Raw genomic sequence first — 12,123 nt, forward strand, 5'->3', positions numbered from 1 at the left:
CAACCAAAGAGGTGAGAAGTCTTTCCTAAAGGTATTTGCATGAAGAGCAGAAGAGAATGCGGGTCAAACTTGAGTAACTTAACAATCTGCCTCTAAGAGTGCCTGAAGCTTTCTCGTTCAGTACTTCTTCAACAAATATGTTCTAGAACAAAATGGCCTTACACAGACAGACAGACAGACAGACAGACAGACAGACAGACAGACAGACAGACAGAGACAGAGAATTTATCGCTTTCAAAGCAGGAAATGTTCCATCTCTCATAGGATTAAGCCTCTATACAAACTAAGCGAATAACAGATACAAATCTGGTCATGTTGTATTAGTAACAGGTTTGGGGAGTTGCACTCACTGTCATTTAACCCATTAATTAAGAGTGACAGGACAGACTCCCTCATTCCTTTGAAGATAATTTGTATCATTGCAACAGGTCTAATAATCCCCCACACTCATAGGCACGTGCTAGTGCACACAAACACACATCAACAAAGGCAGATGAAAGGAGGGAACTGAACTCTACCAGCAAGCACTACTGCTTATTTTTGTTGCTTTATTTCTTCCTGTGTCGGATATCCCTCTCTCTTTCTCTTTTTCTCTCATCCTCTAGCGGACACAGAAACAGGGCGCCATGGCTCTCTGGTTTCACACACATACGACACACAAACCAAAACACACACGAGTTCTCAGTCAGGTTCTCTAATCGATGTATCTTAGAAGCCTGAAATGAATTTAACTGATGCCCTTATCCAAAACCACTTACAGTGCACTGCACAGCCTATACAGTTCATCTATACGGCACTGCCAGATGAAACAGCCTAAACACCAGCAAGAACACAGGAGCACTGGCTCAGAGAAACAGGCCCATTAGTCTTCAATAGGAAAGTTAATTTTACTACAGTGTGCAACGTGTGAAACCAGAACATAACAAACTGCTTTCACTAGACTGGCCTAACACTGTAAGCCTACCATATCGCTTAGCTTTTCCAAGTGTGCTCTGGTCATAAACACCACACATCTGACCTTCTGCTGAAGACCCAAACATTCTTGATTGTGTACAGGACCTCGCTTAGTTTCATACATGAACAAGGCAGATGGCCCATGGGCAACTCAAGCACAGATTAAAAAGTAATGAATGGCTCCATAGGGTCTGCTGGGGCTAAGTAGCAGGACTAAGGTCAGAGATAAAACGTAATTAACTGCCCTAGATTAGCCTGTAGAGCAGATTCACTGTCTCAGTCTCCCTCTGTTTACATACACTCTCACAGTGGCTAGACAGAAGAGGTTTGCATACTCTGCCAGATCATTTTTTCGCAATTGACACTTGTGCTTCCATTTCCCTTTCCACTTCATTATTTTTTTGTTGTTGTACTTATTACCCCTTTTCTCCCCAATTCCGTGATATCCAATTGGTAGTTACAATGTTGTCCCATCGCTGCAACTCCCGTACGGACTTGGGAGAGGCGAAGGTTGAGAGCCATGCGTCCACCAAAAAACACAACCCTGTCAAGCCGCACTGCTTCTTGACACACTGCTCGCTTAACCAGCGAAGCCAGCCGCTCCAATGCATTGGAGGAAACACCATAAAACTGGTGACTGAAATCAGCGTGCATGCGCCCGGAGGAGTTGCTAGAGCGCGATGGGACAAGGACATCCCGGCCGGTCAAACCCTCCCCTAACCCGGACGAAACTGGGACAATAGTACGCCACCTCATGGGCCTCCCGGTCGCGGCCGGCTGAGACACAGCCTGAGATTGAATACGGGTCTGTAGTGACGCCTCTAGCACTGCGGTGCAATGCCTTAAACCGCTGCGCCACTCGGGAGGGCCCCTCCACTTCACTTTTGCAGAATCTCTGTACAGTGCTGTGACATGTCATGCGACGTTTCCAACATCAACAGACGCTCCACGCCGAGGCCAGGGGAGGACGAGCAGTACTGTGCATTGAAACTAGCTAGGCTTAAGTAAACAGGATAGATCCTACCACATTCTATGAGTCCACTATAATTTGTTGTATGAAACTAGGCATGAAATGAAACTAGGACTCATGACTCTACCATCTACTGCAGGGATCATCAACTAGATTCAGCCGCCGGCCAATTTTTGCTTGAGCGGATGGTCAGGGGGCCGGAACATTATAAAATAAATATTTTTTTGACTGCAAATTGACCACAAGAAGCCTCAACAGATATAATATTTATTAAAACATAATCATTTCAAACCTTGATTACATTTGGGAACATTGTCCCAGGGTGCCATCTTTCGGATGGGACGTTATAACAGGTGTCCTGACTCTGTGGTCATTAAAGATGGGCTTACTGCAAGAGTAGGGGTTTTCACCCCGGTGTTCATGGCCACCTACTCATCCCCCTCATTCCTAATAGGTATATATCACTCCTCACCTCTCCACCTGATAGCTGATGTGTGGTGAGCGTTCTGGCACAAAAATGGTCGGCGTACATCACTGAGATGGGTGCTACACATTTCCCCCCTCAGTTGGTAGAAAAGTGCTATATAAATCCAATCAATTATTATTTTTGGTAAATGATCAAATATGTCGCTCTATTATGCATGGGAATACTTGGGAAAATATTTCCAAATTAAAATCACTTGGAGCTGATTTCCTGGTGTTTTACAGTCTTTTATATCCGACAATGAACATGTGAAACAAATATTGAGTAGCGGTCGAACACAGGACCCTAGTCGCTCTGGAAAGCAACAGTAGGCCCAGGTGAAACAGCTGTCTTATGCATCGCTAGGTAACCCACTCAGCTAGGGCTGGGCAATATGGACAAAATATCACATCACACAATATGTTTCACGGTATGGCGGTATTTTAAGTTTCTGAATATTACAAGATCTTAATAAGTTCTAGAAGTAATGAATGACCCTAGAAAGGCCATACATTATTTCTAAGTGATTTTATTGGTCTTTCTTAGTTCTGATTGTTTTATACTCAACCAAACTAGGACAACATTGACAGTGAAAGTCAAATTTGAAGAACTTTGCATTTATTTAGCATTGTTTCAAAATACCTTTATAGACGGTATTGTAAAAATCCATACCGGTAAACTAGTCTCCACGATATACAGTATCTCCCAGCCCTTTACTCAACCCTGGAGACGCACAGGTAAAGTGACACCAGAGTGTAGCGATTACGTAACAGTGCAGAGAGCTGTGTGCTAATGTTCTTGAAGCAATTCAAATAGACTCCTGTCCTGACAGCTTTCCAAATAAACCAACCAAAAACTAGCCTGATACTTAAGCTTGCGTGGTCATATAAATGGGAGTAAGTCAAGTTCCTTTCTACCAGATGATAGTCATCTTTACCAATATGAGCAGGTCATGTATAGCCCACCATTGATACGAGGTTCTGTTCAATGCAATTCAACAGACAGTGAACATTCCTACGTGACCTGCATGGCTCCAATGGGATTTGAGGAGTCCTTTCCATTTAGAGACAGCCAAATCATGAATCCATCAACGCAAGGCCACACAATGGCTCTGTTCTGTGCCACCGGGAAAAACATGTTCATTCATTCAGACCTGCATCTGGTTGCATTATACAGGCTTGTGAATTATTTGCAAAGGGGCCATAAACTATTGACAGGTAAATACAACAAAAAGTTCATATGCAAAATGTTTGACTAAGAGTTTGTTCACAATATGGAGGGTTATTTGTATTTGGGCCGAATTTGCAAGCTGAGCTGGATAAGAAATGTATAGAGGTAAGTAAAGGTACTGATCAAAACAACAGAAATGGGGCCTACATGGGCTCCATTCATGGGACTGGCAGGGCAACTGGAGAGTGAGAGTAAAGGTCCCTCTACCAGATGGTGCTGATAGAAGCGAGAGAATGAGGGGCATACAGAGGATGTCACAATGCAGGGGGGTGCGAAACTGTACCAGCGCTAAGACAGCATTAGTGGCCTGACTCATAACGACTTGGATCCCTGGGACATGCTGGAGCGGGAGGTGCGAAGCAAGTGCGATTATGCAAATCTCAAATCTGGATGACTAATGTGTGCCACCATGTGTGTTGTTAGGTTTATTATTCAAGTTATGATGATAGAGAGATAATATTCCATTGAATAAGCATCTTTAGGCTGACCTACATAACAAATTCCTTTGCTTTACAGACATGGAATTACAATGATTAGGCTTACACAGATTGATGTACAAGGACATAGGAAGACGTCTTACACAAGGGCATAACACAAGTGAAACCCCACTTGGAGTTTGAACATCATGTCATCTTCTGGTTAGTAGTCTACTTCAATGTGTAGGCATATCATCTATTCGAGCAGAAAAACTCATGTGAATATTGAAAATGGTGGTTGTATCAACTGTTTACTGAGCCAAATATGCTACCCTCAAGAAATTCTTCATTTTAGGCCAACAGCCTCACAGGTCTGGTTTGTTGTTACCAATGATTTACCAAAATCTTAAGTATATAAATGCCCTGTCCCACCCTACTGTGCACATATCCTGATACACTACGTCAACCTGCACGCAACACATTTTCACTCTCCCACACGCCCCCAGGCTGTCCCAGGGAACATCATTTTAATTACAGATGGGGCTTTCTGGAAGGTATTGCGCGTGCAACATGATAGGATAGGAGATCGGTGTGGGCTTTCTCATTTTATGCCACCACCTTTCACTCAGCATAGATGTCGAACTGGGAGGAAAGTGGACTGGGAAGCAAAACACTCCTGGGTTTCCATGGAGAGATTTCAAACAAGAGGAGCGTGTGACCCAGTTGACACCAAGAGCAGGTCAATCATTTCGATCCCTGACCTGTAACATTTCTGTCACATAAAGGACAACCAACGTGGTTTTTGTTAAAGGGCCAGTGCAGCAGAATATTGGATTTCCCTGTGTTTTACATACAGTTGAAGTCAGAAGATTACATACACTTAGGTTGGAGTCATTAAAACTAATTTTTCAACCAATCCACAAATTTCCTGTTAACAAACTACAGTTTTGGCAAGTCGATTAGGACATCTACTTTGTGCATGACACAAGTAATATTTCCAACAATTGTTTACAGACAGATTATTTCACTTATAATTCACTTTATCACAATTCCAGTGGGTCAGAAGTTTACATACACTAAATTGACTGTGCCTTTAACCAGCTTGGAAAATTCCAGAAAATGATGTCATGGCTTTAGAAGCTTCTAATAGGCTAATTTACATGATTTGAGTCAATTGGAGGTGTACCTGTGGATGTATTTCAAGGCCTGCTTTCAAACTCAGTGCCTCTTTGCATGACATCATGGGAAAATCAAAATAAATCAGCGAAGACCTCAGAACAAAAATTTGTAGACCTCCACAAGTCTGATTCATCCTTGGGAGCAATTTCCAAATGCCTGAAGGTACCACGTTCATCTGTACAAACAATGGTACGCAAGTATAAACACCATGGAACCACGCAGCCGTCATACCACTCAGGAAGGAGATGCGTTCTGTTTCCTAGAGATTAACGTACTTCAGTTAGGATATCTACTTTGTACATGACACAAACAGATGCCTCACAAGTCCTCAACCGACAGATTCATTAAATAGTACTCGCAAAACACCAGTCCCAACGTCAACAGTGAATAGGCGACTTCGGTATGCAGGCCTTTTAGGCAGAATTGCAAAGAAAAAGCCATATCTCAGACTGGCCAATAAAAAGAAAAGATTAAGATGGGCAGAAGAACACAAACACTGGACAGAGGAACTCTGCCTAGAAGTCCAGCATCCCAAAGTCGCCTCTTCACTGTTGAGGTTGAGACTGGTGTTTTGCGGGTACTATTTAATGAAGCTACCAGCTGAGGACTTGTGAGGCATCTGTTTCTCAAACTAGACACTCTAATGTACTTTTCCTCTTGCTCAGTTGTGCACCGGGGCCTCCCACTCCTCTTTATATTATGGTCAGAGCTAGTTTGCACTGTTCTGTGAAAGGAGTAGTACACAACGCTGTACAAGATCTTCAATTTCTTGGCAATTTCTCGCATGGAATAGCCTTCATTTCTCAGAACAAGAATAGACTGACGAGTTTCAGAAGAAAGGTCTTGTTTCTAGCCATTTTGAGCCTGTAATCCAACCCACAAATGCCGATGTTCCAGATACTCAACTAGTCTAAAGAAAGCCAGTTTAATTATTTCTTTAATCAGAACAACAGTTTTCAGCTGTAATAACATAATTGAAAAAGGGTTTTCTAATGATCAATTAGCCTTTTAAAATGACAAACTTGGATTAGCTAACACAACGTGCCATTGGAACACAGGAGTGATGGTTGCTGATAATGCGCCTCAATACGCCTATGTAGATATTCCATAAAATATTGCAGTTTCCAGCTCCAATAGTCATTTACAACATTAACAATGTTGTATTTCCGACCAATTTGATGTTATTATAATGGACAAAAAAATAGCTTATCTTTCAAAAACAAGGACATTTCTCAGTGACCTCAAACTTTTGTACAGTAAATAAATCACCGACAGTGTCACCAGCAAAGCACCATCACACCTCCTCCTCCATGCTTCACGATGGAAACCACACATGCGGAGATCATCTGTTCACCTACTCTGCGTCTCACAAACAAACGGCGGTTGGAACCACAAATCTCAAATATGGACTCATCAGACCAAATGACAGATTTCCACAAGTCTAATGTCCATTGCTCGTATTTTCAGGTCAATCGGGTTCAATTCCAGGCTCTGGCTGGGCCACTCAAGGATATCTCTGTACTTTGCTTTATTAGTTTTTCCCTCGATCCTGACTAGTCTAAGCAGTCACTGCCGCTGAAAAACATCCCCACAGTATGATCCTGCCACCACCTTGCTTCACAGTAGGGATGGTACCAGGTTTCCTCCAGGCGTGACGCTTGGCATTCAGGCCAAAGAGTTCAATCTTGGTTTCTTCAGATCAGAGACTCTTGTTTCTCATGGTCTGAGAGTCTTTAGGTGCCTTTTGGCAAACTGTCATGTGGACTGTCATGTGCCTTTTACTGAGGAGGGGCTTCTGTCTGGCCACTCTACCATACAGGCCTGATTGGTGGAGTGCTGCAGAGATGGTTGCCCTTCTGGAAGGTTCTCCCATCTCCACAGAGGAACTCTGGAGCTCTCTCGGAGCGACCATCAGGTCCTTGGTCACCTTCTTCCATTTAAAAATGGAGGCTACTGTGTTCTTGGGGACCGTCAATGACGCAGATTTTTTGGGTTCCCTTCCCCAGATCTGTGCCTCGACACAATCCTGTCTCAGAGCTCTACAGACACTTCCCTTTGACCTGATGGCTTGGTCTTTGCTCTGACACACACTGTCAACTGTGGGACCTTATATAGACAGATGTGTGCCTTTCCAAATCATGTCCAATCAATTGAATTTATTTATCACAGGTGTATGCCAATCAAGTTGTAGAAACATCTCAAGGATGATCAATGAAAACAGGATGCACTTGAGCTCAATTTCAAGTCTCATAGCAAAGGATCTGAATACTTACAGTTGAAGTCGGAGGTTTACATACACCTTAGCCAAATACATTTAAACTCAGTTTTTCACAATCCCTGACATTTAATCCTAGTAAAAATTCAATTTTTTAGGTCTGTTAGAATCACCACTTTGAAATGTCAGATAGTAGAGAAAATAATTGACTTCAGCTTTTATTTCTTCCATCACATTCCCAGTGGGTCAGAAGTTTACATACACTCAATTAGTATTTGGTAGCATTGCCTTTAAATTGTTTAACTTAGGCCTCTCGAGTGGCGCAGTGGTCTAGCTGTGCCACTAGAGACTCTGGGTTCGAGACCAGGCTCTGTTGGGGGCTGGCCGCGACCGGGAGGTCCATAGGGCGATGCACAATTGGCCTAGTGTCGTCCGGGTTAGGGAGGGTTTGGCCGGCAGGGATATCCTTGTCTCATCGCGCACTAGCGACTCCTGTGGCGGGCCGGGCGCAGTGCACGCTAACCAGGTCGCCAGGTGCACGGTGTTTCCTCTGACACATTGGTGCGGCTGGCTTCCAGGTTGGATGTGCGCTGTGTTAAGAAGCAGGGCGGCTTGGTTGGGTTGTGTTTTGGAGGACGCATGGCTTTCGACCTTCGTCTCTCCCGAGCCCGTACGTGAGTTGTCGCGGTGAGACAAGATCCTAACCGCTAACAATTGGATATCACAAAATTGGGGAGAAAAAGGGGGGTAAAATACATTTATAATAATTGTTTAACTTGGGTCAAACGGTTCAGATAGCCTTCCACAAGCTTCCGACAATAAGTTGGGTGAATTTTGGCCTGACAGAGCTGGTGTAACCAAGTCAGGTTTGTCGGCCTCCTTGCTCACACACGCTTTTTCAGTTCTGCCCACAAATTCTCTATTGGATGAGGTCAGGGCTTTGTGATGGCCACTCCAATACCTTGACTTTGTTGTCCTTAAGCCATTTTCCACAACTTTGGAAGTATGCTTGGGGTCAGTGTCCACTTGGAAGACCCATTTGCAAACAAGCTTTAACTGAGATGTTGCTTCAATATATCCACACCCTCCTCATGATGCCATTTATTTTGTGAAGTGCACCAGTCCCTCCTGCAGCAAAGCACCCCCACAACATGATGCTGCCACCCCAGTGCTTCACGGTTGGGATGGTGTTCTTTGGCATGCAAGCCTCCCCTTATTCCTCCAAAAAGTACAATATTTGTCCCCATGTTCAGTTGCAAACCGTAGTCTGGCTTTTTTATGGCGGTTTTGGAGCAGTGGCTTCTTCCTTGCTCATCGGCCTTTCAAGTTATGTCGATATAGGACTTATTTTACTGTGGATATAGATACTTTTGTACCTGTTTCCTCCAGCATCTTCACAAGGTCCTTTGCTGTTGTTCTGGGATTGATTTGCACTTTTTGCACCAAAGTACGTTAATCTCTAGGAAACAGAACGCATCTCCTTCCTGAGTGGTATGACGGCTGCGTGGTCCCATGGTGTTTATACTTGCGTACCATTGTTTGTACAGATGAACGTGGTACCTTCAGGCGTTTGGAAATTGCTCCCAAGGATGAATCAGACTTGTGGAGGTCTACAAATTTTTGTTCTGAGGTCTTCGCTGATTTCTTTTGATTTTTCCATGATGTCAAGCAAAGAGGCACTGAGTTTGAAAGCAGGCCTTGAAATACATCCATAGGTACACTTCCAATTGACCCAAATTATGTCAATTAGCCTATCAGAAGCTTCTAAAGCCATGACATCATTTTCTGGAATTTTCCAAGCTGGTTAAAGGCACAGTCAATTTAGTGTATGTAAACTTCTGACCCACTGGAATTGTGATAAAGTGAATTATAAGTGAAATAATCTGTCTGTAAACAATTTTTGGAAATATTACTTGTGTCATGCACAAGGTAGATGTCCTAATCGACTTGCCAAAAACTATAGTTTGTTCACAATAAATTTGTGGAGTGGTTGAAAAACTAGTTTTAATGACTCCAACCTAAGTGTATGTAAACTTCCGACTTCAACTGTACATGCATAATTGCATTTGGGGTCACTTTTGATAATGGTGTTTTCCGCTAATGGAACATTCATGCTTACAGACTACTACCATGTGCGCATTGCTGCGCTTATAATGTGAAGAAATAGCCTAATAGTTTATTAACATTTTAAGCAAAACGTTCTGATCCGTTGCGTCAGCCACATTGCGTCAAAACGTTTTTTGGGTTGTAATCATTTTGGCTCTATCACATCCCACAATGTACCAGACTATGTTTGGAGAAAAAATTCTCGCACAGAATAGAATAGAATGTTTGTTAGGCCTACTCATCTTCTTGGCTGACGAAAAGTAAATGTGGACAGTCCTTCAAATATCTTCAATATTGTCACGCCCTGACCATAGAGAGCTGTTGGTTAGATCGGGTGTGATTAAGGGTGGGTTATCTAGGGGAATTATATGTCTTATGTTGGCCTGGTATGGTTCCCAAACAGAGGCAGCTGTTTATCGTTGTCTCTGATTGGGGATCATATTTAGGTAGCCATTTCCCCATTGTGCTTTCAAGCAACTTCTTTCAAATCATTTGTCTCATCATGCAGCCTTACAATGTATTAAAAATCAAAACATATAGCCCAACGTTTTGTAGAACAACTAAAGTTACATTAATAACTCTAAATTAAGCATATAGGAGTACCTATTTCTTTGTTAGCCGCTCAACACAGAATAGCCGCATGAGTGCACTCCCTCAAATCGTTTTGAGAAAATGTTTCTATTTTATTCAGCTTTGTATTCTTCATACTATAAAATAATGCCATGGAATTATAAGCAAAATTTGTCTGCTAAATGAACTAGTGTAGCCCACAACCATTTGGCATAGCCACATAAGGACAAGTATGCTATTCTTTTTTCTGAAATAGGCTTTTCAAAGTTTTCTTTAAACTGCATTGTTGGATGAGGGACTGCCCAGTAAGTAAGCATTTCACTGTAAGGTCTATCTACACCTGTTGTATTCGGCGCATGTGACAAATAGCATTTGATTTTGTTTTGACTACATTTTCTTCATATCATGATTCTTTAAAACTGTCTTTGGGATTACAGACTAGGCCAGGCAAGGACAGATTGAAAATGTCACACTTGCCAACTGGTCTGCGCATGCTTTGAGAATATGCCCTGATATTCCGTCTGGCCTGGCAGCCTTGCGAGTGTTAACCTGTTTAAAAGTTTTACTCACTTCAGCCACGGAGAGCGAGATCACACAGTCATTTGGAACAACAGGGGTTTTCACACAAGACTCTGTGTTGTATTCCTCGAAGCGAGCATAAAGAGGTTGTAATTAAGAGAATCATGTTGTCAAAAATGTACTCTTGTCTAGTCACTTGATGTGATGTAAACAAACAATGGAAGTCCTTCTGGAAGTCCGTCCTTTCTGAAGAGGACAACAAGCATGATCTGCTTCATGAATGTCTCGAAGATTTCTATGCCCTTTTAATAAATATTTTTGAAAAACAATGTAAGCTCAGGTCATGTATTGTAGTTGCGTAATATTATCCTCATTTAGCCCTGCACCCACACCAATCAACCAACATCCTGACATGCCCTAATATTATGGATGAGGGTGGGCACAGCAGGGCTAGACAGACCCTACACCTCTCCAATATATCCACCTGTCAAAAATGCTTTGTCAATTCAACTCAAATGCTTTTGTAGTGAATCTATCTGCCTTTGATGGTGTCACTCTTGCATGCCATTCCTTCCAGGAAGGACCAAGTCAGTGGCATGATAATGTGAGACCTGCTTAGATATAGGATTTGAATGGATATTTATTGTAGCAGAGGATGATCAACAAATAAAAGCAACAACAATCAGCAGAACATAATATGCTATGTGGGCGTGGCATAATATAATTGTCTATCTATCTATTGTTCGTCTATGTAAATAAAGAAATAAACTGGGGCCCGTCCAATGTTGTGATCAAAATAGAGGGTGGATTTTCACACTTCTAAAAGTGTCTGGCCGAGGATCACTGTCAGTAAACATATACAACGGTCTAGCTTTAAAGGGAAAGGGGGATACCTAGTCAGTTGTACAACTGAATGCCTTCAACTGAAATGTGTCTTGCGCATTTAACCCAACCCCTCTGAATCAGAGAGGTGCGGGGGCTGTCTTAATCAACATCCACGTCTTTAAATGCCAGTTATCCATCAAGAAGGTCTTTGCAAAACTGGTGAGCTACTTGTTATTTAAGCTCTGTTATTCTACAGCATTGATACTGTACTGAGCAGACTAGACTCAAGCCAAACATCCCCTTCATGATTGACGGGAATTAGAAGGGGTATAGAGCTTTTCGATGATGATTAACGGAATGTTCTCTTTTCACCATTCCTAAAAAAAAGCGTGTGAAGCAAACAATGAAACCAAAGTGACATATCTGTGCCTGAGAGACTGTATACAAACCTGCCACTGCATTAGCTAGGCCACATGTGTCACATTGAATTGACATATTATTACATAATGGTATGACTGTTATAGATGTATCATTATTGATTTCCAGACTTTCTAGGCGCAGCATGTGCTCTCTCTCAAAATTATGTATTATGGGTTATTCTGTTCACTTGAACAAAATGTACAGAGTGAATGAATGATGGTTTAAACAGCAGTGCAAATAGGCTACAGCCAGCCAG

General features: G+C 42.4%; 1 protein-coding gene across 3 annotated transcripts in view; it reads right to left on the bottom strand.

The window, feature by feature from the left end:
* The window catches only part of LOC135546263 (MAP/microtubule affinity-regulating kinase 4-like), a 72,039-nt gene that overhangs the window by 58,750 nt on the left and 1,166 nt on the right, over positions 1-12,123 (bottom strand). The window lies entirely within an intron of this gene.

This window comes from Oncorhynchus masou, chromosome 9 (assembly GCF_036934945.1).
Source record: "Oncorhynchus masou masou isolate Uvic2021 chromosome 9, UVic_Omas_1.1, whole genome shotgun sequence".
Classification (NCBI taxonomy): Eukaryota; Metazoa; Chordata; class Actinopteri; order Salmoniformes; family Salmonidae; genus Oncorhynchus; species Oncorhynchus masou.